The following is a 27,731-nucleotide window of genomic DNA, read 5'->3' on the forward strand; positions in this document are numbered from 1 at the left end:
ACCCTCATGGGCTGCAGCTGGCTCTCAGCATCAGCCCACACATGGGCTCTGCTGGGAGAGAGCATGCACTAATGAAAGGGGCCCTAAGTTGCCACATTTTATGGCAACTTTAAAGATCTCTGCTGGAGCAAAGCACTATAAATAAGAAGTCTTCCCCAGTGCATTTACAGGATGGGGGAATCACAGCACTGGCACAGAGGCATTGAGGTGTCCTGCACATACACTGCTCTCAGGAGAACACCCATTTTCTCTTCCTGTGTTTTACACTAATTTCTCACAGCAGGAAGCTTATAAGCCTGTGCCACATAAAGTTGTTTGCTGTTACTTCTTCAGGTTCAGAGTCCTTAATCCTTACTTTAAACCCACTGTCAATATTTTTGCTGTATTGCTATTCTGTAAGTCATTAATCACTGGGAATCATGGTCTGTTTCATGTAATAACATGTTCACAGACAGTTCTCTCAATGGCAGCTTACACCTCTGTTTTTTGTATGCAGGAGGTGGTATCTTGCAGCTCATGGCCTCAATGAGTCTGATGCAGGGCTGCTCACTCCCAGCTGCCCATGTGGGGCAGGCAGGACAGAGCAGGATCTGAATGACTGCAGCTTGCTCCTACTGCTCAGCCCCTCTTTCAGCTAGTGGATATGGTATTTCTCTGCCTCCCCTAACAGTGGAAGTGTTGTGTGAATACAGTGCAATAATACACTCATATTAGGATGCTTTCTGTGGGTGAGTTGTTCTGAGGATGAAAACCAAGCCAATTACCAGCAGTTTAGTCCCAGCACAAATCATAGTCCAGTAAAAAAGTTTTACTGGACACAGCAATTTAAAAACACAGCTTGGATACAGAGGGTGAAGGTACTGTTGCTAAGCCCTTATTTCCGTGGCCTGACAAAATCTTATGTCATTCTTCTCTGGGGTTGAGGAGGAGGGAAGACTAATAAATCCACTGAGACAGGCTGTTCAGAGGCTTGGTCTCCAGCCCCCATCATTTATTACACTTTTTTCCAGTCTGATTACTGAAGGCAATCTGTAGCTCAGGCAGAACACTTAAAAATATACCTAATCTATACCATGTACCTATTCTATTTTCCCCTGTCCCTTGCAAATATACTCCTTTCCTAAGAAAGCATATCTTAAAAGACAGGCCCAGTCTTTTATTAAAACACAGTGCAATTGCAACAGCTCTTTAGTGTTCATAATTATTTTTTAGGGAAAAAAAATAATTCTATTATAGATGTACACAGAAGAGTAAAACACGTAATATGAATTAGGACACAGCACATTAAAAATGTAAATTAAGAATTAAATAGCAAAACAATGGAGTTTTGCCAATGTTTTTATAACCATGCAAATTGCTCATCAGTATCCAGTGTCATGTTGGCAGATTTGTTCAATAGGGAACATGAAGCCAGAGAGAAGATGATAGACTCTGCTTCCTAAAGGATGTACTTTCAGTGCTGTCCGGGCTGTTACACATTCTTGTGCTTTGAAATAGCGAGGTGAACACATTTGGAGCATAAGTGATGTGTTACGGAAAAGAGAGGGTTTTTTTTCCCCCGTTGTGAAAAATTGGATTCCTCTACGCATATTTATATGTAAATGTTTTCTCATCAAGTCCATTACAAAGCCTCACAAAAAGCGCTATTATCAAAACATTAGTAGATGCTCAAAGTCCTTTTATTTCAAACCATCTGAAATGTAGTGAATGCAATATTTTTATGCCAGCACCATTTTCAAAGCACTTAAATTCCTAAACTAGAAGAGTTCACCAATATGATCTATATGTAACATATTCCTGTTTCCAGGTCTCCTCAAGAAACAATCTGATGCACAGGATTTTGATGCTTTGATCAAACACCAGAGTTTTCATTGAGACTGCAAGAGGAACATGAGCCCCACACGTCTTTCCTGGGAGGAAAGGCCAGCTCTCCTCCCCATCGCACTGGTACAAGCTATGACCACAGCTACATGTGGGGCAAGGCTGGGAAACCTCCACATGGCTCTTTCAAGGAAACAAAGAGTAGGAAAGGCAGCATTCAGTTCCAAAGATTCCTACTTATAAAGCAGGAATTGACTTCTTACCATGAAAACATCTGTCCCCACATCACTGGTATAACAGAAAACCCAGTCTCTTGGAAAGTGGAAAGCTGGCGTTTTCAGCTGTGTAACTGAAACCTCCATATCACCCGGCTTCACATGCACATAGTTATGAACAGCAGAAAACTGTTTAATAACCATGACACTTTCTCATCAGCACATCTTTTATACAGGTGTCAAGTGAACATCAGCTGACAGCTAAGGGCCATACGCATCCTTGCCATGTAAGTAATTCATCCTGATTACACTGCATAAAGTGTCTTTGTTTTAAAAAATTAAAATGTGAACTACAGCATATATCCAGGTGCTCAATACAGATTCATGGGTTTGGTACCAATTCTCACCAATTCACTGGGCAAATCATGTGTTCCTAACCACAGCAATGGCCACAGAAGGAAAGAAATGGGATGGATCCTGTTACTCCTGGAGCCTCTCTGTCCATCTGCCTTCAAAGTGTAACTCTACTTACGCAGCTGTTTTGCGGACATCCAGGAAAATAACTGCTTTCACCAGTGTCATGGTTCCTACCCTCTCCCTAACAGAAACTGGAGACAAATGCACATTAATGACAAAATCAGGGGTCAGCACAAGGTAAGACAGGGTTGCTAATGAGGAATGAAGAAGAACAGATCATCTCCTTGTTCATTCAAAGTCAAAGACCATGCTGGCAATCAGTGACAAGGTCTCTTGACAGTGGAGTCTTGCACCATGCCACAAAGCCAACAGGAATAATACATCTTAGAGATTTGATTTTCATAGCAGAGTGCTGAAGAAGGGGGAAGGCTAATTAGCCATGTTTACTCTTTGAAAGGTGCAAGTTACAGAGAACATGGCTTGTTCCCTGCCATAGAGTCAATTTCATGGCTGAAATTCAACTTGGGGCACAGAAATCATCATGTGAAAAACCCAGGAGAAGCATCACAAGCCAGTGTCGTACTGTAGGGTTGCCTGACCAGACCAGCATGCTGCAGAGCTGGAGCATTGGTCCCGCTGGGCCAACGCTGGCTCTGCTGCAGCCATGAAGGAAGGACATCTTGCCAGGTTGCCAGAAAGGATATCCCGTGACAAGGTGGTTGGCAGCAGCTGTGTAAGAAGGACAGCATACAGAGGCCTCACCCTGCCAGCAAAATGACCACCTATCCTTCCCTGGGGTCCCTGCTTTTCCCCTCCGTCTCCCACCATCCCCAGGACACCCTGACAGAAAAGGTTTGCATCCACCCAGCACATCTTGATTGATCAGTAAAAAGGAAAAACAAGGACGTTAGTAACACAACTGCTAAACAATTCTTAGAGATAAACACTGATGACATGTTAAACCCCAATGCAAACACTACATAATTCATGATACTCACTATATGAAAGCACACTGGAAAATGGATGTGTTACTTTTCTCTCAGGACCTTGAATTTCTATATTATTAAAACAGTTTGGGTGGTGGGAGGAGGAACCTGATAATTTAAGGTTTATATTTTTCTCCTAGTACATTGCCAGGAAGATAAAATATTTAGTGGCTTCATATTCCCTAACCATATTTTTGACAATATGCTTCATGCTCTATTTGCCACAAAAGTTGTGACACTGCAGTCAGTCTTCAAAGAATAACGTATGAGTTTTTCATGGCAAAAGATCAGAAAAATCACATCTTCTTATTACCCTGCCATTGGTTAAGTCAAGCTCTGATAATTAGGATATTGGATATTTATGAGGAGCTATTCTGCAGTTATTACTGCTTTAGGTGCCTGTTGACAGATGCAGCAAGACGATTTACATTGATGAGTGAATTTGCCAGTATTTCAGTAATAATATCCAAGTCTAAGTCTATTAGAAAAAGGGTCTGTATCTCACTCTTGGAATATATATTTTCAATTAATTCTGTTTTGTAGTATTTCCTCTGGCATGCTGTCATTGAGGTTTTCTATCATTTGTCTGTGCTCTGATCGAATAGTAGCTAAAATTAAAGTCCAGAGGGTGACTGGATAGAAGCAGCTTATTAAATTAGAAAGGCACGATAAACCACTATAATCTCCTAGTCTGAACTGGGCCATAGGACCCTCCCTTTGAATCAATCTCTGCTGCCATTGCAGCACAGAGGAAGGAGGGGAAAGCAACTCCTTCCCCACACCACACTGCAGTGTAAAGACTTGGTGACAGAGAGCAAGTTAGCAGAACCCAGGCAGATGAGGGGAGAAAGCGCAGATCTGTGGCGATCTCTTTTTCCTGTGTACCCCCCCCAGTGGTTCTTTTTTACTTCTGAAATTTCACTTAAGCCAGGTCTGAATCCTGCTTACAAATATTTGCTTCCACTTAGAGAATGCAGGCTGCCGAGCATCTCACACCATGCTCTGTCAAGCTGTCGCTGATCTCCTTGCAACTGCAAACAATTTTTTTTTTTATCCCAAAGAAATTTTCAGTCTTACTATTGATGTGATGTGATAAAAGCGCACTGATCCATTCCCAGTTAATCTATGTCTATTCTACAAGTAAATGGTTCAATACTTCCTCTAATGATCTGTACATTTCAGATTTACTTATGCCTGAAAAAGCTCCAGCAGAAGTTATGTGAGCAGAACCATGAAATCAAGCATGGAGCAATATATAATTGCAGTGAAATATATGCTTGAGACCACCGATTTAAGCAGAGCTGAGTAAAACCTTAATGCCTTCAATTACAGACATTTGAAATGTCCTGCCTGTCTCAAGCAGTTCCAGGGAGGAACAAGACAGAAGGAAAGCTGTATCATTACAGCCTTGGCATTTACTCACATCAGCATCATATACCTTTCCTGCCCTTTCCCAAGAACAGTTCAGTGACTTCTAGAAGTGTTATATCCCCAGAGACAGCAGGAAAATTTGACCCTCACAGCTGAGATGACTCAAGGCCCCCTGTCACACAAAAGAAGTCCAGGCACATGAAGAACAAAAAGCAGGCTCCCCTTCTGGCTGAGCCCTCAATGAGCCTCTGGGGGTTCCTTAGTGTTAAGGAGGAAAGGGTGCACAAAAGCAAGTGAAGAGCAGCAGTACTGACTTTTAAAGTGGGAAGTTCGGGGTTATTTATTCTAGCAACAGCCTCTCTCACCAGTTCTCCCCTTCCACTCACCATCTCACCACCAATCCACAAGGTCCTCCTTGCTCAAGATGATGGGGGAAAATGTTTTAAATCACACAACCTTTGCACAGCATGGGAAATTAGAGTTAACCACTCTAAATACAAGTGTTTTATTAATAGGATATTTATAGCACTTAATGATGCTTTGGCATTCTGTTGTAATGGTCAACCCTTTTTTTAACCCAGGAAGACTTTTAAATTAAGCCACATTTTTTTGTTTTGCTCTGGCTTCCACTTTAAACACTTTTCTGGGTCAGAGATACTTACAACATGGATGGTTAGAAAAGAGCTTAAAAGGAACAGGCGGGTGAAGAATAACACTGCTTCTAACTTGACCTTTAATAGGTTTTCAGAAGGTTTCAATACATTCTCCCAAGTCTGATAGTGACTGCACTCCTTTGGCTTCACTGGCGTGGTGCTTTATCAGTTTAGGTCGGTGTGAAGAGGAACATACCCAAGGAAAGCAAACAGCGGTGTTTAACCCTACCATACAAGTTATATTTGAATAAGTTTTCTTCAGCTCTCAAGCTCTGTCAGGTTCACAAAGATCCTCCAAGCAAGAGAAAGGACATACTGAGAATGTAGGAAATGAAGACGTATCAGGAAAAATCCCTAGTTCAAATAATTAGATTTATTTGTAATAGCCGGCCCTACCATGGCCACGCAAAGGACAATGCAAGGACTTTGTTATCACTGCTCCTCTGTAACACATTTACTTTGCATTAATTTGCCTGACCACATAAGTAATCATAACAAGAAAACAGATTTTGCTCTTGTGCTGTCTCTTCTCCTTTAACTGACAGGAGATAGGCAGGGAGGAAGCTACAGCCAATATTAAAAAATATACTTACACCTATGTATGTGCTTAACCATGCAAACATCACAAAATTAGTGACAAAAACTAGATTTTACGTGTGAGTTGTCAGAACTCAATAATATTGCAGCAAACGGATTTCAGAAATAAACAAAGAACAAATAAATGGAACACAAAGCATCACCACTAGGACCCAGCTTGCTTCTTCAAGTCTGAAGCATCCATTAGTTACAGGGCATCACGAATATGCCCAGTAATTTTTCAGTGAGTTACTACCTTGTGAGGTCCATGATATCACGTTAGGTACCCAAATAAAAGGAAGTACAGAATAAGATTAAAGCTATCAAGATTTAGCTTGACAAAGAAAGGAGGAAGAGCAGAAGAAACTAAATTGAATAGACCAGAAGTTATTTTCTATGAGTTTCTTACTTGCACAAGTATCTTTGTGAGGGTCTGCAGGCGTCTTCTACTTGGCAGACAGGATTTTTTCCTCGTATGAGAAAACCCAGTGTTTTCCCAGTATGAGAAATGACAGACATGTTTTTCAATCAGGTAATTGATTAAGGTTAGTTTGTTTTATATCTGATTAGACAAAAAAAAACCCCACTACATCTGGAAGAGGCTCAACAACACTCAGATTTCACTAGCACATCAATTTGCTGCATGTTACAGAGAAGAAGCTCAAGTTAACATAAAGACAACTTTTAAGTTCTGTGGACATAAACAGTGAGGAGCAGGGCTGCTAGGACATGGCTACAGGAGAGTAGTCCACAGGGACCGCATCACTGTACATGCAGCACACCTGAGACCCAGGGAGTCATGGGAGCATTATGCTCCGCTGAGGTGAAGCAGGCGCAGCACACATGCTTATCTTGCTGCTTTTGTGCAGGCGCAGATAATATGGCACTAATAGCTAGATTAGTATTGTTGCTCAGTATTTCAAGATTCCTGTCTTACAGCTCCCAGACCCAGCTTCCAGAGGGAAACTCACCCCACCATGAACTATGGCAGGAGCTGCAGAGCTGTGATCACAGTCCTCAGTATTCAGGCACAATTTCTTCTTATTCAGTGGTTACACCTTTTGTTGTAAAATCTTAACTTCTACTTGGACATCGTATTCTGCTGGTCAGTTTGTGAATATTCTGAGCCCATCTGATAGGAGTAAGTAGTAAGCTGAAAGCCCTGAATAGCTTGAACTTGGAGAATGCATGAGCCAGTGGTTGCCTCCTGCAGGCCTGCAGCCTCTGCTGAGAGAATAACAGGTTGGAAGGAACCTCAAGGATCATCTGGCCCAGCCTTTCTTTGCAAAGCATGACCTAGACTAAATGTCCCATCACTCTGTCCAGCTTAACTTTAGAACCGTACAGTACTGGGGAACCCACCCTGGGTAGATTATTCCAATGGCTGAGAGAGCTTCAGTTGTGATAGTGATGCATTGACAGATTCCATTACGAAAGCCAGTGTCTCCAAGGCAAGCTAAACATTCAACCATCCCTCTAAAAGACAATTCAAGATATGTAGTGATAAGATAAAGGATAATAGGTTTGAACTTAAACAGGGGAAGTTCAGGTTAGATAAAAAGGAAGAAATTCTTCACTGTGAGGGTGGTGAGGCACTGGAACAGGTTGCCCAAAGAAGCTGTGGCTGACTCATCCCTCTCAGTGTTCAAGGTCAGGTTGGATGGTGCTTTGGGCAATATTGTCTAATGGAAGGTGTCTCTATTTGTCCATGGCAGGGGGGTTGGAACTGGATGATCTTAAGGTCCTTTCCAAACCTAACCATTCTGTCATTCTATCTATCCTGCAAGGCACAGGGCAAAATCCACTTAATTCTGCAAAGAGACTCAATCATTATAGCTCAGGCCTGAGAGATGCCAATATTGAGGCTGATACAGGGAGCAGCCACAAGCTTCTGCACCACAGTAGTGGTCTGACTGCTGCTGAAGGCATGCAAGGGAGGAGCAGACAGTTTGAACCCCAGTGTAGGCTCTGCTTGGGATAATGTCAGCGTTTGTATTTAACCCCTTTCTGACCTCTGTGTAAAATGAAGGTGCCTGGGAGCAAAGCAGAAATAGTTATGAAACAGTTCATTGCTCAGTTCACAGTAAGCAAGGACATCAGAAACTTTCATTACAGAAACCAGCAGCTACAGTAAGATCAGTCTATTTGATGTTTGAATTAGAGGTTAAGGGCGGAGGAAAAGGAGAATTTCGCTGTTTGTGATAAAACTCATCCCTCTCTCTGGATACTGCTAAGCCATCCCTGGCAGGGATGGACTTTTATCCCTGGCTCAGACTTATGAAGAACAAATCTTTTTGCATTCTGAATGCACCAGATGGCATGCCTTTACAAAACTGGCCTCCAGGGAAGATACCTCTAAAATTCCTTCCTGCAAGGACTTCACTCCCTCTCCCCCCAAAATTACTCAGTTCAGGCACTACGTAATGCAGGACAGAAGCATATGCCTTTCCTTTGGCAATTGCATTGTGTTATGCTATTAAGAAATATGCCCAATCTGCCTTCTTTTCAGTTCAGTATATTGTACTTCTCCTAGATTGATGTATACCTCAGACCAAATAGTTCTGCATGGACTAGACTGGGGTAATTGGATTACGTTTATATGAAACCCAAAGTGCTAGACATTCTCAGGGGTGATTTTCTTTTTGAGACTGCCATTAGAGTCCCAAGGAAGCCAAGTACAAAAGCCTAAACTAATCTCACATTAAACAGGATTTTTTTTCGATCAAGTTGCACAGAGAGGTTGACTTTTAAAGGGAGTTGCACAGCTGAGAGACTAACACACAGGCAAAAAAATCCCCAACTCCTTAACCCAAGGGAAGAACTTCAAAACAAGAGAAATGAGGAAATCTGCATTAATGCCCACACATGTGCTCAAGCTCACCGCGCTCTGCCCACGGGTGCTGGTAGCTGGTAATTCATGCAGTGGCGAAAGCCAGGATAATTGGACTCTACTGTAGCAAATAAAACACATTTACAAAGGAGTCAGAAATCATTATCCCTACGGTGCAGAAGTGTCCAAGGTGCAAGGAGAGCTTACTGCTTGAACAAGGTCACTTAGGAGGACTGTAGCAGAGCTGGAGTCTCAGACTCCATAGCTAAGGAACAAACACGCTTATGGCTGATAGGTGCTGGGAAGACAAACTGACAACTTATGGGGAAATCTGCTGTTCTAACTTCGCTGTCACAGTGGAAGAAGAAAAACTCCACCATCTTGAACATAAAAAAAGAAGATACTTGTGGCACGTTTTGAGTGTCCGAGGTATTTGTGGAATGTTTCAAATGGCTACTGTGAAAGGCCCAAAGATGCATTTCCATGTGCCTGCTAGGAAACACAGAGAGCAATTAAAACTGCCCAGTGAGAAAGTGTACCTATCACCCTTCATTGCGAAGGGAGGGGCATTCTCACAGTGCCTGGACCTGTGCCCTCTGCCTGGCTCAGCACCAAGGTGATTTCTTTGAACTGTATGATTTCCAGACCAGAAATAACCATTTTGGACTGTGACAGGATTTTGTCGGATTTCCAAGGGAAAGGATATTCTTGCGTAGAAATACAATGCAGAAAACCCTTTCAAGACTACTTGGAAGCAGAGGGGAGAACATTCTTTCACAGACATGAGGGGTATTAACTGTTTTACATTATCTTACTAATTGCCTCATAACATCCCAGCAGCACTTATTTTTCTTAGTGCAATGCAACTGAATTACATCTGAATGGGGAGTAATTAAACTAGTTTGATATTTTTGTCTCCTTTGCAGACACAGGCTTAATTTGGGTTAATTTTGAAAGCTGTTGCCATAGTATGTGCTGTACTTGGAGATGAATGACAGGGAACATGGAAGAGTAGCTTAACCTGCAGCACAATTTGGGAAAAGAAACACATAGAAACCTGGTAAAATGGATTCAGAAAAGCTCCTCTGACTAGATTTATACATTTTTCTTCAGAACACAAGTCCTTCAGCGGGGCAACTAAGCATTCTGTCCCAAAAATCAGCTAATTTGCAGATTTTTACATGGGCTCATAACCCAAACCAGAAGCTATGAAGGAGCCTGCAAAGACAGGGATTGATCAGAAGAGGCAAATGAGCCCAGAAACAGATGCAGAACAGAAATGTCACCTGCAGCAGGCTTATAGCAGTGGGCAGATCCAATTCAATACTGCCAAACCATACAGCAGGTACCACACTGGCTGTTTGTACATGTAACATGCAATGTCCATACAAAAGCTTTTCTTTCAAGTCTACAAATACAAGTCAATTCGAAAACCAGGCCTTGCAAATCACTGCAGAGAAAGGTCACAATGCTTTTCAGAGTCAGGAGCTGAACAGCATGTGAAGGGAATAAGAGTTGTCCTTTGTCTCACATCTCATACAGGGGCATGTTTTAGGCGTCTCCCCCACCACCCACAGGAGAAGTCAACACGCAGTAACTGAGTTATATCTGCTAAACCATCCCATTCTCACATACCAAGCTTTCGGGGTGTGGCGGGGCCCTGTCAGCTCCCCAGGGCACCTGTATCAAGGCACTCCCAGTGCCCTCCCTGACTTGTCAGGGGCAAAGGAGGCCCATCTTTTAACCTGGATTTCTTTTTCCTGTTGGTATTAACTAGTCTGTCTTTCAAACAGGTTGATGTCATTCTTACGTTTGGAAAGGAAATTAGTCAGAGCTCAAGGATAACAGTAGTAATTTCTGGTACCATGGGAGGTGTACGCCTCTGGGCTTGTGCATGTGAGAAATGACATTAGTGTGTATTAGTGGGCGTTAGGAGGGGTCACCAGGGATGTGATACAACCTGGAGAGCACCAGACCAGGCTGTGCCCTTATTCTTTCTTCTCCCTAGGGGGGGTGGGAGGAACAGGGGACATGTCAACTGTTGATTTTGCAGATCATGGCAATGCCCTTTTGCTTTATCTTCTTGATACATTAGGGGCTTCATATTCCTAAGTGCTGAGCTTAAGAGACCAAAAACATTTATTTTAATCTCTGTGAGGGAAAAAAATAAATTAAACAACAAGATTTTTGTTCTAAATATCTCCAGTTTGATGAGAAAACCTCTGAGCTTCAGTTCTGAGACAAACGGCTGACCATTTCTCCCCACTGCCAGACCCCTTCTCCCTCCTTCCTTTCCCTCACACTCTATTCCTGCATGGTCACCCCACTCTCAGCCCCATTTCAGCTAATAACAGAGAGCAGAGAAACAGGAGAGGGAGGACAGGATAAGAACTAAAACACTGAAGAAATGGAGGAAGTTATTCCTTTCATCGGGAGATTTTCTAACAAAAGCACACAGAGGACTTTTCTCCCCTTTTTTTTTTTTTTTTTTTTTTTGTTTTAAGGTTTTAAAGGCAGCCCTAGAGCTCAATCAAGCCAGCTTCAAAATGGGAATCAAGGAGGGCTGGTTTTTCATCAACCTGTCAAAATTCATTCCAGAATAAGCTGCTAACATGGGCTGGACAAGTCATGTATAAATGGGAAGCAAGGAAAAATCTAGCACTGGAAGTCATAGAAAGCAAATTGTTCATCTGTGCATACCTGATTAAAAAACAGGATGTAGAAAGTAACTAGCCCAGTAAATTACTTTTGGTTTCAATATTGTGTTTCCAAATTTGCTCCAAACTGAACAAACCCTCGCTATTTAAAATTCTTCTTAAAATCGAGCAACCAAATAAACTCAGACTTTCATAGTAAAACTATTGAACTTGGTAGTTATCATTAAGAACATTTTCTGTAAGAAATACGGCAATAGGACATGGGGACTTACCATTGAGAAATCTACCTACAGATCTGTATTATGACAAGCATAAAAAAAAATATCTATCTACACTACAATACAGCTCTTCATAATAGGTTTTGATAGCTGGATGTGTAGAAGCTGTCATGAATACAAATGGAAGGAAACCCTTTTCCCAGCTATTCTGCAACACAAATACTTTTGTGTGTCATTAATTTCTGCTGCTTTTTAAAAGAAAAGAAAAAAATACCGGGAAGGTGGTTCTTCTTCCAGCTACACCATTTGAAGTCCTTGTCCAATCTTTCTGTAACCAAAACACAGATGACCTGGGGGCATAGTCCCTCAGTGTAATGGTTGCAAATTTAGCAAAGTACTGCTAGCAAACATGTTTATTTCAAAAGCTGTACAGACTGAAACTTCTTAAATAAAATCACTGTAGTGGTGCCATTAAGAAAGAAAAGCTTATGGTAGGGGCTGGCAGAATGAAATGAAATCTTATTAATGATTGATTTAGGGAAAGAAGGGAAGGACTGGGGAGAGAGTTTGCTACTACTGAACACTGAGAAAATTGCTGTTTGCTCCATAACTATGAAGGGGTAAAACTAGTTTCCAGTTTAGAACCCTAATTGCAAGCAGGTTAAATAATAAATAACCCTGCTCAGTATAGATGATACTTTGGTGTATGGTGCTGGGGCATGGAAAAGGTGATTTAAAAAGAAAAGCCTTAACTGGTTCTCTGAAAGAAAGAAAGGCAGCTGGGCAGTAGGATAAAAACCTGAAGCTGTAAAAACTTTAGTGGAAGTCAGAATCCTGACTTATGAAAGGAATGAAATCTTTAGTATGCTATGGATGGGCAATTTCACATATAGAAAATCTTCTGTCCAGTCCTTTCTGTTACTAAGAGTTGCTGCGTTTCAGATTAGCTTCATCTGTAACAGTTAACAAGTAATGTGGCTTTATGAAGCTGCCACCTCTTTCTCCAATAAGGGAATTAGAAAGTCTTCTTAGGTTAGGCTCTAAAACAAGAGAGCAGGCAATATTAGCTCTTCTTCAGACAACACATATATCCCTGGTCAACAGATTAGGTGCTTGTTTTCAGGCAACTGCCCTGCCCATTTAAAGAAAAGCACAAGGGCTGTAAAAAAAACCTTTATGGCTAGGATGTAAGAGGGAGCCATATATTTCATGAACATGAGACATTCCTGGCTTTAGGATTTTTTAACCTACAAATTTATCTTTGAAGCATAAAATGGTGAACACATTGCAATAATTTTTTGTCTTACAGACATTCAAGGGGAAAACATCCTGTGTCAAATTGGATTGGTTGTCAACTAGCTGATGAGCAGCTTAACAGGGTGGACGAGAAGCTCAACATGACCCGGCAATGTGCACTTGCAGCCCAGAAAGCCAACTGTATTCTGGGCTGCATCAGAAGTGTGATCAGCAGGTTGAAGGAGGTGATTCTCCCCTTCTACTCTGCTCTCATGAGATGCCACCTGGAGTACTGTACCCAGCCCTGGAGCCTCCAACATAAGAAGGACATGGATTTGTTGGAGCAAGTCCAGTGAAGGGCCATGAAGATGATCAAAGGGCTGAAGCACCTCTGCTACAGAGACAGGCTGAGAGGGTTGGCGTTGTTTAACCTGGAGAAGAGAAGGCTCAGGGGAGACCTTGGAGCATCCTTCAAGTACCTAAATGGGCCTACAAGAAAGCTGGAGAGGGACTTTCTACACGGGGCTGTAGGGATACGATGAGGGGAAATGGCTTTAAATTGAAAGAGGGGAGATTTAGATTACCTGTGAGGATGGTGAGTCACTGGAACAGGTTGCCCAGAGAAGTTGTGGCTGCCCCATCACTGTAAGTGTTCAAGGCCAGGTTGGGTTGTTTATGGGTTAGGTTGGAAGTGTTCAAGGCCAAGTTTGCGCAACCTGGTCTAGTGGAAGGTGGCTCTGTCCATGGCAGGGGGTTTTGGAACTAGATGATCTTTAAAGGTCCCTTCCAACCCAAACAATTCTATGATACTACGAAATTACAGCCTGTATAATCATATTTTCTACCTACAGACTACTGAATTAAAGGCAGGGAAGACACTCAGGAGATAAAGCTTCAAAACAATTTCTTTATTAGCTACAGGTACAAACCCACAGACAGTTGAGGAGAAAGGGATTGCAGGTAAGGCAAAAAGGATGATCAGTCTCCAAAAACTAGTTAAATGCTCATGTTTGGTCTCAAATCAAGTTCTAGTAGTAAACTGTGTGCATTTATCCCATTCAGAGATGCCACATGTTTGTTTATTGCTGACTGACTTGGAACTGGCATATTGGTGGAAGCTGTAGAAAAAGGGGAAAGGAAGGAGTGGTTTCAGCCTCATTTCTTAACATCTTGATATCATGGACTCAGAAAACCTGCACTATTAGCATCAGATGCTGGTCTTTTCAAATATCCAAACATTTGGTTGTGCAGCAAGCATTAAAGGGACACCCCCATCACTCACACAAATGGCTATTCCTGTGAAGTGATGTGTGCCTGAATTGAACAACACAGTTTCAATGCTCTCTTAATTTTTCTGTATTCTATATAATTCTTTTGCACATGAAACTGCATATCGGAAACTATAAGCCTACGCCCTATGTATCACAGGAAGCCTGCCATCTTAAATGCATAAAGCACAGACGTTTAATGCACCCATGTGTCTGAATGTGCAGGACCATGAACAAACAAGCCTGCAGGCTGTCCCTATGTTACTCCAAGACACAATCAGACAAAACAGACTCACCCAGGAGAGCTGTAATCAGTCAATTTGGAAATATGACTGCCCTTCAATGACAAACCAGAGACACTGTAAAGCAAATAGTTGGGCTATTGCACAGGCTCAGGATGAAAAAAAAGAAAACCCCTCCCAGTGCTCAAATGAGAGAGAAAGAGATTGTGTTCCTTATCTAAAAGAGATAAAAATGAAGACTGTTCAAATGCAGATCAGGGAGAGATGAGGTTTTCACTGCCAAGGGGGAAATACAAACAGGCTGCGTTTCAGAGCCTCAATGCAAGTTATATTAAGGAGTTTTCTTTAGAGAAGCAAAGCCTAGCATAATCTACAAATACACAGAAGTTATTTTTCCTCTGAGCAGCTACAAGCTGGTGCAAATAATCCTTTTCATCTTCCAACACCAGCGTCAGAGGTGGCTGACAATGAAAGTCTACTAGCAGCATTTCTTCCTGCTCAAATCTATCTCTCCTTGACAGCTGATTGCAGCCCATTTTCATCTACTGACACATGATGAGTATCTTAAAAAATGCAACACATGCTGGAGCTCCTGGTAATGATGAGCTCTTCAAAGAAAAAGAATTGTTTTTACAATGAATATTCTTCCATGTGCATTTTCAGGAAATGGAAAGTTCAATTACTTCAAACACGCTACATAGTTGTCACATAGCCCATAGTTCTTAAAAGTAGCTGAGCCACTTTTCTTCAGTAAATAAATATTTCTTATCTAGTTTCAAGTATTTAATACATGCACTTAATATGCATTAGCTGTGTTAATAAAAGCTAGAGAAGATCAACTGTACATGTCAAACTTCCTTGCTACCATTCTTTCTAGTTCTAACTATGTAGATTAAATATGTTTTGACAGAGATTCTTCTTGTCTGTACAGTGCACTTACAGTGTGCCCCTGGTCTCAGACTGGGCTGCAAAATACTACCATGCAATAGATAAATTACATCACTGAAGTACCTACATTTGTATAAATCAATACTACTTCTGCTAAGTCAGAACAGGCTGCTGTTTTCAGAAGTTGCCAATTCAAAATGAGCAGCATCCAGCTGCCTTGCTTTTTTTCCCCCCACTCGTTATGTTAACCGTAATAGGTTGCTTGCAGAATTACATTTTACTCATTAATTGTCTGCACATCTGCAGAATGTAGAAATGTAGATTTCTTTCAACTTGTCTTTTTACAACTGGTCCGAGGATGAAATGCAACTTTGCTATAAAGTTCACCAGCTGCAGAACTCTTTCTGTCCCATAACACTCCTTAGATGAGGTTTGAGTGCTTTCGCTGGGAAACTTCCAGAGCAGATTCCTTTTGATTTTTCCCCTACTTTTAAGTGGTGTATGTTTCTCTATGGGTACATACGCAGAACTTGCAAGTACTAATGAGGGCTATGCACATGTTTCTGTGGGAAGGCAGAGCTAACACTTAAACTCTCTACTCTCTTAACGGTACTCACGTCAACAGCTTCTTCTTTTATTGCTTAGAGATGCCCTTTATTTAGTCATTAATCCTGAAGCAGAATTTTCATTCTGAAGTGATAGTTAGTATAACATGGTGTTACCACATTTAAAATAATAATTTTGTATAAATCTCAGTGTTTCTTTTCCTTCACATACAGTTTTACATACACTTACAGACAATTACCAATCTTGAGGAATTAAAGTACTCCCAGCCCAAAGAAGACTCTGACAGTATCTCAAACTAGGCAAACTTAGAGAACAACTTTTAACTCAGTTAAAGGAATATCTGTTCAACAGCCACCTTAGGAAAGTCAACAGAAGAGACAACAAGGAACAAGTCTGCAAAATCGCCACAACTGCACAGCTCTTGCCCACCTCCAGCTGCAGCCAGTGTCTGCTCAATTCTCTGTCTTTCTCAGTCCTGAGGACGTATGGCTGGGGGGAAGGGAAGATGAAGTTTTAGCAAGGATGGATCTAGACCATGTAACTCAACCTGCTTGGTATAACTAAAAACATGGCAGAAGCTATGGCAGCCTCTACTAGCAAGCAGAGAATGAATTCTGAATAGAACAACATAACAGGAAAAGCCAACACATACAAGTTACTTTATGATGAAGTCTTTTGTTGGAAAATAACTGTCAGCCAAAGCACCCTGATCCACCCAGTGTCACAACAAAGCAGCTTCACCTGTTTTAAATTTTGTATGAAAAAATGTTCTGTTTTGCTGAAGCTATCAATTTCTAATGTAGTTATGCTGAATATTGAATTCTACTTGTGTAACCCCAAATTGTCAATACATTATTTCATTCCTAAGGATTTCAGGTCCTTTCCTGTAAAATAATCCATCACAGTTTATCGAATATCTATAGCATTGCCCAATTTTTCTTCCTGGCATGTGTATCAGAATAAGTTATTGTAAAGTACTCATTTTAAAACTCTGATGTTGACAAAGACATGCACCCAAGGTGATTTCAAGGATACACTTTAAAACAAAACCCCAAGCCCTCAATAATAAATAAGTTACATGTTCTCAGGATAGGAAGCAGAATAATTACGCAACTGCTTTAAATAAATTGTGGTACCTAATGTTAATCAGCTTTAGTAACCTCAAAAGAGGAAGTGAATGTACATTCATTTATATTCATTAACTAGGCAGATTTTCTATTTTAGGAAAGCAGAGGGGTTATCATGAGATTTTTGTTTCTATTCCTCCTACAGAACATCAGTCCTAGGATCAAAAGCATGATGTTCACTTTAAACAGATTTTTTCACACCTCAGTATTTTCACCTTAAAACCACATTGAGTAAAAATGATCAGAACCATCGATATTTTTAAAATTAAATAAAGAATATTTGAAGCTTAGGAGCACTGACTTTCTCAATGTTGCTTCAAGGGATAAAATATTAGAAAATGGTGATGTAAAGATGGCAAATATTCCTTACCTGAAATGACTTCAAAGTAGAGTTCAGTCGTTCAGATTTTTGTCACCCAAAGTCTGAAATGCTGCTCCTACTGAATTCAGTGTATTGATCTCCAGTGCACCCCAACAAGCATGGCATTTCCCTCAGTTTGTACTCCTGGGGCTTTTGCTCAATGAGGTCTTTCCAAAATGTGGCTGCTCAGGATGAGAGCTGGGACCCCCAGAGCTGAGCTGTCTTAAAGATTAAAACAAACAAACCATCAAACCAAAAACCCACCCCAAAACTGGAAAGAAACCTCCAAAAGTTCCAGATAGACAAAGAGGAAGCAATTGGTTCAAGCCCAATTATTTTGGGCTGCTTTTCTCGTAAAATGCAGTACTTTGACAATCAAGAAGGCTCTGGGCTGCTGTTAAGTCCAAAGTGTGAAGAAGCTGCTCACGCTTCCTCATGCCTTGAGATACAACAAATAGTTTGGTGTGAATGGCTACTCCTAATTAGTCAATACTGCTATATATGTATATACACATCTGTGGGTATATACTGATACAGACCGTTTCAGCATTTGTTGGTATCAAAAAATCACATTTTTTGGTATCACATGAAGCCCAAGAAAAGCAGAGACAGACTATATCCCAGTCTACTGCTTCTTTTGAGTGATAGCAGGTATTGGGCCTTGCATTCCCCACTGGTGCCCTAGGCAACTCAGAGGTTTGAAGGGGAAGTGCAAAATTTAACTAGATGAAGCAGTAAAGCCAGGCTGATCAAAAGCTCTTGGGAAACAGACTGATGAACTTTTAAAGTCATTTGTGAAAGGCAGCTGACATCTGGGGTGGCAACCAAAACACCAGAGCAATCTCATTGCTCGCTACTTGGTGTGCATCCTCACACCAGTACTTTCAGAGGTCAAAACCCACAATATGTATACACTTTAGGGAGGGTTTACTAATCAGTGCCAGTTGCAGAGTAAAATCATCCTTTGATACAAGAGGAAAACCCAGGACATCTTGGATTTTCTTGAGCCATTCAATGCAGCTGTCTTCCCACTGCTTCCTTCTACAGGCTAGAAGGCAGAAGAGGCAGAGAGCACACCATAAATTCACTTTGAGTGCTGAGAAAAAAACCCTCCCCAATCGCTACTTTGTGATCTAAGTCAAAGAGAACTGGAAATCTAAGTACCCAAAATTACAGAGAAAAATAGGTTTTTTCCCTTTTTTTTTGTTATTGCTGTTTTTAAAGCAGCTCTTCATTAGAATGTAGCAGAGTATCCTGCTTTCAATGAAAGCACTGGGAAATGTTTCAGAGAAGCACAGTGACACAGTGGCCAAGGGTCAGGGTATCATTTTCAACTAGTATAAGACAATCGAAGTGAAAAGTGATACAACTGAAAGACAGAAAATAAGATGCAGAGAGCAAACCAGATAGAAGAAGATGAATCAGAAAACAGCAAAGATACGTGGACAATTCTACATATCTGAGGAGAGTGAAATCCTGAGCACTGCTATGGACAGGAGTCCCAGCCATGGGCTCAGACTACATGGTGTGAGAAACTATTCCCTAAGGCAACTTGGACCATCAGTAGATACCTTTAATTCTCCATTGAGGGCTATAAAATTGCATTAATGCAGTAAAGTGCTCTCATTTCTCAAAAAAGCAAGGTGCAGGTGCCAGCTCCAAGAGAGGAGCATTTCTGTCCTGTTTTCATTTCCAACCAGAAACGTCAGTGCCTTGTGGAAGGCCTGCAAGAGCTGTTGTGGCTCTTTGACACTGCTCATGCTGTGTGGGAAAGCTGCCTTCCTTCAACATCGTAACAGACTTGGGAGCAATTCTTCACCTTGATTGTTAAAGACTAAACCCAAAACAACCATAATCAATTACAGCATTCAAGGCCCAGGAGAAAATTTGAAAACAAGCTTTCAATGTCAGGGTTTCAGTGGAAATAGATCCTTGATGACAATAGGCAGAGCTTCCCTGAGCTGACAGCTACATTTGCAGGAAAACTACATTGTGTGCATTTTCAGTGTGTTAGAGCAGTGAACAGGAACATATTCAGCTGGTTCACAGCACACAGAAGGGTTAACTTTAAATTTCATGACAGAAGTTAACCCAAATAAGGTCTGTGCTATTCAGCCTGAAGGGAACAGAAATCAATTCTGCTTCCTGTGGGTAGGATTGCACCACTTGATTAGAGAAAGAAATGAATCTTTAAAGTATACTTACAGGAAAGGTATTTGCCATTTGCATGAGAGATGGGAATGGCTGCATCCCAAGTTAATGAAATCAAGTCTCTGTGCCTGTTTGAGGATTTTATCTATTTGAATTATGCAAATATAAAATGTAACTTCATTGTATAAAACTTCAAAATGAGAATGCTATTCATACATGCAGGGAGGCTAAAAAATATCCCCACTCCCCAAACTTAACATTGTTTCATTGAAGGCCAACAAGAGGTTATGATTTGGTCCTACAGCGCTGTGTTCAAGTTGTGACAGTCAATTTAGAGGACAATCCTGCCTGTCAGCAAATAAACATTAAGCCGTTTTAAATTTCACCTCCATTTGATAAGGTTAAAGTAATTCTCTCTTGGAGATAGGGACTTGGAGGCAGACTTTTGAACACCAGTCATTTGGCACAGAGACTGATGGCCAAATAGGTTGTGAAGGAGGGTGTCAGGACAGGCTGGCAGAATGGATCTGCGGAAGCAAGAGGAGGAGCAGCACAGGTAGTATTTTGCCCTTGATTCAGAGACTAAAACATGCAGGGAATGCATCCTCCACTTACAGACCATGTGTGCACCAAGCTGCATGGTCCCAGGCCAGCCTTCTGAAAGTCTACTTTTGGCAACAGGAAATGTTCAGCATGGGTAAGCTTGCTGGACCTTCTTTACAAGTTCAGCACCCTCTCAAAGGAGGATACAGAGTCATAGAGTGCCACACCAAGGAGCAATAAACATAACCTCTTCCTTCCGATGCAGTAGAGGCCTGGGCTTTATGACCAGAGACACACCTTCACTCCCAGCACAGGCAACCACATCATGGACTTGCAGAAATTATGGCATTTGCTACCCCAGAAATTGAGCTCATTTGGTCCAGCTGTCCACTGGGAAGGCTGTCCCTGAACATGTCCTTCTCATGATTAGAAATTTTCTGATTTCTTTCTGTACTCATTCATGGCCCCTGTAGACCCATTAGCTCTTGTGCCAATGCCATCATTTAGATCAATACAGAGAACATGGCAATATTTTGTAATATCAGAGCATTTGCACTGCAGGACAATGTTTCCTGAATTGTCAATATGCTTTTTATAATAGAAAATAATGCATTTAAATGTTGGCTTGGACCGGAAGACAAAGAAAAAGGGGACATTTGAATTTCAAGTTGCTAACAAAAAGCTTTTTAGAATTCAGTAGATGTGCATATGAGCAGGAATAGAAAAAGGGAAGGGAATCAAGACAATGGAAAGTTTAAAACGCCACACATCAACTTTCAATAATGAACTGCTGAGGCTGCCTACAAGTACAGTAGATGGGGAAAATCCTTTAGGTCCTCAGCTCTACAACTGAAACAAAGGCAATTGCAAAGTCCTTTACATAAGGAGTGACAATTTATGGGCTGGGCTCCCTGGGCAGTTTCTAAAGATGCCAAGCAAGACTGCTAAGCTTAACTCATTGCACAAGGAGGTCAGAATGATTGTACCCAGATTCACTCTGCATATGGCTGTTACTGAACCAGTTTTGCAAGATTTTCAAATGAGGGTACAAACTAGATTTTATTCTTTCCTTGATACTCATTACCTCAATGTATGTAAAGACAACTCAAAGCAGATGTATTCTTCATTTTGCTACATGAAAAAACAAAACCTCATTTTAGCTTGTGTTAAAGTTTTTCCCTACATCTCTGATCATCTTTTTCTACAGCCTCAACAAGGGGAGTTAGACATTGCATTTTTCAAACGCTCAAGTTTAAAAAAAGATATCCTTTAACACACTATACTTCAGTAGCTAAGTTATCCTCCTAGAATCATTATCCAAGACTTTCAAAGGTATGTGTACTTTTGCAAGTACCAGAAAATGCTTCTACACATTTTGGCAGGAGTCGATATCATCATTACTACCACTAGAATTTAAGTGGCTTGGCTTTCAAGACAAAAAGATCACTTAAATGACATCTTCTGAATACCTGTGGCAGAACCCATTCCATCCATTTTAGATCTGCACCTCTTTCAATCAATCAGAAAGATTCCAAACAGATCAGAATCAGATCAGAAAAGCCACCAACATAAGAAGGATGTGGTCCTGCTGGAGCGAGTCTAGAGGAGGGCTATGAAGACGATCAGAAGGCTGGAGCACCTCTCCTATGGAGACAGGCTGAGAGAGCCGGGGTTGTTCAGCCTGGAGAATAGAAGGCTCTGAGGAGACCTTAACGCAGCTTCCAGTACCTAAAGGGGACAACAGGAAATCTGGAGAGGGACATTTTATAAGAACAAATAGTGACAGGACAAGGTGGAATGGCTTTAAACTGAAAAAGGGTAGATTTAGATTAGATATTAGGAAGAAATTCTTTACTGTGAGGGTGGTGAGACACTGGAACAGGTTACCCAGAGAAACTGTGGCTGCCCCATCCCTGTAAGTGTACAAGGCCACATTGAACAGGACTTTGAGAAACCTGGACTAGTGGAAGGTACCCCTGCCCATGGCCGGGGGGTTAGAACCATATGATCTTAAGGTCCTTTCCAACCCAAACCGTTCTATGATTTATTGAATAAACTTGCATCAGAAAGTCGTAAGGCTGTTAGCAATTTCACTGCCTGAAGGGCAAAGGCAAACAAATCATCATGCTTGCTCTTGACTTCTGTTTGTCCTTCACCAGAACACGTTAGTTCTTATCTAATGGTTAAAAACCTGACACATTACAGTCTTGTCCACAGTAAAAACTATTTGATTCTCTGTGTACCTTATTGATGTTGTACTGCAATGTTTAGGTACCTTAGAAGTTTAATTCTGATTGTTGGCTCAGTTATAGCAGTTTATGGAACTTCTCTTCTGTAGATATCTTTAAGCATTACTGAGACTCAGTTGGTGAGGACCTTCAGCCTTAACACATTTAAGGGACAAATTTAAGTTCAGTTTTATTTTCAAAATCAGGAAGCTAAGAAGTTGCCTTTATTGGCAAGACAATGACAGGCAAAAAAATTTAAAAACAAACAAAATCAACAAATACTGGAGCTTATCAAATGAGACATTTTGGTGCACACACACACAGAAATAAAATCACACCCAGTAATGAATACATTTTTCTCTTGTAAAGTTTATGTTTGGGAAGGCAGAGGGGTGTGGGGAAAAAATAGCCAAAACTTGAGGGAGAGCATTTTAATGTATTCTTTTTCTTGTTCACCATCTTGTTGTACCATCTTAAGAAGCCTCTGTTCCTCTACCTGGCTGAAGGCAGACTCCGATTACTTGCCTATTTTGGCATATACAGAAAATTTGAGATTGAGAGCGGATATACTGGGACTGACCTAGGACTCATTTCTCTATTCATTTCCCTCTGTGATGATCCCACACAGACATCTAAGGGAGAAAAAACACAGAGGATTTTTCTGTACTATTCATGCTATGCTTTTTGGCACTCAGCTATATCAGGACTTCCTAAGGTAGAAATTATATCTTAGTCTTGACAGCACTCTTTCAAGGTTACATTTAATCTCTTTTGAAGCCCACTTTTAGATTTGGCCTCCACAACATTGAGTTCCAGAATTTAAATTTTACACTTTATAGAAAGAATGCCAGAATAATTGTGGTTATTGCAGTTTACCAGAAGGGGAACATACATACTGAACTCCAGGGATTTATTTTTCTAGGAAGGATCAGGACAGTCTTCTAGTATTTCTTCAAATCAAAATCATCTTCAGCAGCATCATAGATATACCACTAATACAAAAGACTGAGTGCAAGGCAGCCCCTCTTCTAGCTGTATAAGACAATCACTACATTCAACAAAAAGCATGCTGGCAATATTATATGGAGAAGCAAAGAAGGGTGGATTTGCAGAAACACCATATGAACAGGGACAAAATATTTAGACTATCCTGCGAAAGGGGCTGTATCTGAGCTCTTTTGCAGGGCTCAGCTAGAGACTGGAGTAGAACAGCTTCTTGAATATCTGTACAGATGCTACCTAATAAAACATGAGAAAAGAAAGCCATTTATGCTGACTGAGGACACCTCTGTATCTGGGTTTCTTTAAAGTCAAGACTAAAGTTTAGCTTCCTGGTAATTATTATGTATCACGGTACACCTGTTAGCAGGTGGATGTCAACTGGTTTTTGAGTGCTCACAAGACTCTCTACATGTTTCCGTACAAGCATACACTTGCTGCAGAGCGATCACCAACTCCAACCCCCAAAGCTGCACTTTCAATCTAAATACCTTTTAAAAAAAATCGTAAGATCAAACACAGTAAGTGCTTTTAAGAGAGAATTAAATACAAGCACCACAGGCTTAAAACAACTTAAGGGGAAACAAGGAAAAGTTAGCTCGTAACAATACCAGACCTCTTTATCAGTTTCACCTTTCATTGTAAGTCACTATTTATACAATTAAGAGGTTCTTGGCAGACTCATTTAATCCATAATATTTTGACCTTTATATTACTCAGGCATCCACAACAGAGGTCAGAAAGATTTCTCAGTTAAGTATTGGGTTGGCATCTAACAGCATAAATATACTTATCATGACCTCAAGAAAGGATAAAAAGGTGCTACAGTACATTGTGCCAGATGTTAAGTTGAAATCTTAACTGTTTAGCGGAAAACATAATTTTAGAATGCCTTCTACTACAGGAAAAGCTACAGTTTTTCAAATGTACTACCTAGCCAGTAAAACTGAAGGTTTAGGAACTCGCAACAATGAAAGGGAAGAAAATAATCTTTAACCTGGTAGTTGGCAGTTGCTTAGTTCTAACACAAATGTTGCCTTCAGGAAACCAAGAAGTTACGCAGGACTAAATTGAAAGCTTCACATTACTAATAAATGTGCAGATATTAAAGCTCTCTTCCATTAAAATTCACAGGTTAGCAATTATTGCTTAAAGATAATGGTCGTAACACCAGCTAGGAAAACAAAAGATTTAATTTTGTGAAATGTAGTATAATTGCAATATGAAACAATAGAGGAATAGATAACGCATTTAGTTTTCACAGGTGAAGACTTCAATAAATCATCTGTGAACTTACTACAGATGAGTCATCTATCTACTATTCAAATGAGTCTATGATCTACTGAAACTGGGGAGTTGCAAGAGCAATCTGCATTTGAGATGGTGTCTTAAACAAGGTAATAAGCTCAGAAGAGGTAGCAAGAAAACAGAGAGAAATCTGAACACTAATGCTGAAGACAATAACCTCTTAATCAAAGAATTAAAAAGACAGCTTCCAAGGCTGTTTCTTGTAAGCATGTCCTGAAGAGGGTTTGCCATGATACAGAGCATGTTTTTCAGAAGCTGAGATGACACAGCCAGCCCTCAGCTCCCCAAAGGCAGCAGCTCCCTGCATGTTTCTTGGCTTATGCTACCAAGGCAAGGGATGTTAGTTACACTTCCCTCTTTCCTTCTCTTAATGTACCCTGGTGATGTCAGAAGAATAGAGGACCAACAGCGCTATTAAAGAGAGGGGGAAGGGGAGTGGGGAAGATTAATATCAAGTTTAAGGTCAAAACTGGTAACAGTCTTCAATTAAGCTTAAAGACTTTGGGTAGAGGCAAATACAGAGCAGAAATACCTAAGAAATCCTTTCCACCCACTTAGTCTCTGGACAACACAGATGGTAAAGTATAAAGAAGAGGAAAGATAGTTGTGCTGCATGTGCCACGGGAAAAGCTAGGCTGAAGCAGCACACCAGCACCTGTAGCTCACTAGTGGAGTAGGTGAAACACCAGTTTCCTTGTAGGCATTAGGTGAAAGACAGAAGCATGGCCATGATTTTCACTAAGTACCGGTAAAGCACTTACTGTCCTCATGAGCTTCTCGCACATGGAAGCAAAGACAGTGGTCGTATGTACACAGAACCTGTATCTGTCAGGATACCACATATGGAGAATTATGAGGATTGCACTAGTGGTGAATTTGGTTCTCTGACTACGGCATTTGCAGTTAGGTTGTCTTTAAAGCTGCAGGCTTTTCATGTTGAAGCAATTCTTAAGTACTCTAATGCAAAGTGTAATCACACATAGATTTTTCCATTAAAACTACAAAAGTCTTAAATACCCTGGGGGCGCTGGCCTCAATTAGTCCCTATTCTTCCATTCTTTTTCTCTCTGTACCACTGTGCCATCCCTTGGCGTAGGAGGAAAGGAAGACTGTCTTCTTAAGCCAAAAGCACAATCTTCTATTACACGAGTCCAGTTAAAGCAGAAGTAGATAAATTGCTTTCTGTACAATAGGGAGAAAAATTATGCTGGCTTCTGCTTATGTTCATATTTTAAATTACAGTGTGGGAAAACTGAACATAGAGATATCATCATTTTGGAAGTTTGCCCTGAGTCTATTTTACTGTGGCTACATTTTTGATTGTTGGTTTGGGTTTTTTTTTTAGCCCAGCAGAAGTCCCACAGTTCTTTGAAGGAGGCTGTTTGTACAAAATTGCAAGGAGAAGCTATGATCCCTGAACGCAGCCTTTCCATTGTCGTCTGTTGAACAGGTGAGCTTCGTTTTTGTGCTACCCACATTCAGTAGCATTGATCAGTTTTGCCATTGACACCAGGTTAATACTTTTGCAGAGAAAAGGAAAGCAAATGTTAGTGAACACCAGTAGGTAAATCTTCTGCTTTTATCTCTTTTCCAGGAAGCAGCACCTAAAAGCAAAAACTTACTAGACAGAGGGTAGGTGTCCCATCCAGCTGACGGCCAGACCCTAGTCTGTTTGTCTAAGCGTTTCATTTTACCTGCTCAGACCCTGCTACCCATTTCAGTACATTCAGTTTCCTACTTGTCTTGCATAATTTGAAGTCCTGCTCAGGGAAATATATGGATGGAGACACCATATAAAACACAGAGATTAAAATGATATCCAGCCTACAATGTATTTATCTTCAGGCACCTCTCCAAGAAAGTCTCTGAAGACAGGTGGCTGAGTGGAATGATTAAAGCAATGAACCAAGAGGAGTCAATGAAACCGAGTTTAAAGAACATGAGTTGGAGCTGTATTCTAGAATCTAATCAATTAGGTTATTCTTTCAATTTCTGTTCTGCCTCTAAGCTTTACCTTCTCCAGTGAGGAAAAAACCCAGCCAGTTTCCAGCCCATGAAGAAGCATCTAATTTTCCTGTAACACAAGTCCTACCATTGTCAACTTATACTGTGCCTGAGTCATCTGAGGATGACAACCACATATTTGTTCACAACTACTTGAAGTAATCTACCTCCTGAAAACCCATTTGCCAAGTGCCTTATGAAATACATTTCCTTAGTGATCTTTGGAAAGGCTATTTCTACACACAATACCTTTATTCTGAGCAAAACATTAATCTGCCAGCACTAGTATATAGGGGAAAAAATGGTACTCCATCTTAAGTTCTAAAATGTCTTTTTAATTTCCAACTCAAAATTTTATCAGAAGACAGGGCACTAACACAAGATTCAGCAGATGCATTTGTGACTCTCCACAGCATTTGTGGCCTTGGTCAGGTCTCTGACCTCTTTCTTTCTAGCTTTTCCAGCCCTTACTTTCTGCCCTTTTTATGTGGATTTAGAGGCAGGAACTCTCCTTCTATGGCACTTCCCAGAGTCTCAGTAAAGCCTCTAGTGGCTATTGTTCCCTAAAGCAGACCAGCCCTGAAGCTACACGTACCATACCACATCACATGAAACCATCACTGCTACTGTCTTCAGGCAGACTCTCAGTGTAATTGACATACTTAAGTGTTAGACCAAGGAAAAATAAAAGAAAAAACACCACTGTCTTTGTTAAGATGAAGGCAGTGCCATAGATTCTGATAAGCCCTTCCCTGCTCAATAAAGAAGTTGTAGGATATTTGCTGTCCAGGCATGCAGGTAAAATTAATCTTACATCAGAAGGTCCTACAGCAGAAAAGCTGCAGTACTGTAGTGATGGGAAAGAGACAGCAGGGAGAATTATCTGCCCTGTTTTGCATGGGGGAGCCAATGTGCTGGTATCAGCAGGTTCTCCAGTTATGCAAGTTCAGCTGCAACTCTGGCTCTCACCAACTGATGCAGTTACAGCAGTGCTTTAGTGCATCCACCTCAACACTTTCACAGCAGCCAGATTACTTTGATATTTCTCTTTCCTGGAAGGAACAG

General features: G+C 40.9%; 1 protein-coding gene across 2 annotated transcripts in view; it reads right to left on the reverse strand.

Moving 5' to 3' along the window:
* GPR39 (G protein-coupled receptor 39) overlaps positions 1-27,731 on the reverse strand; it is an 88,073-nt gene that overhangs the window by 54,733 nt on the left and 5,609 nt on the right. The window lies entirely within an intron of this gene.

Source organism: Lathamus discolor, chromosome 3 (assembly GCF_037157495.1).
Source record: "Lathamus discolor isolate bLatDis1 chromosome 3, bLatDis1.hap1, whole genome shotgun sequence".
Classification (NCBI taxonomy): domain Eukaryota; kingdom Metazoa; phylum Chordata; class Aves; order Psittaciformes; family Psittacidae; genus Lathamus; species Lathamus discolor.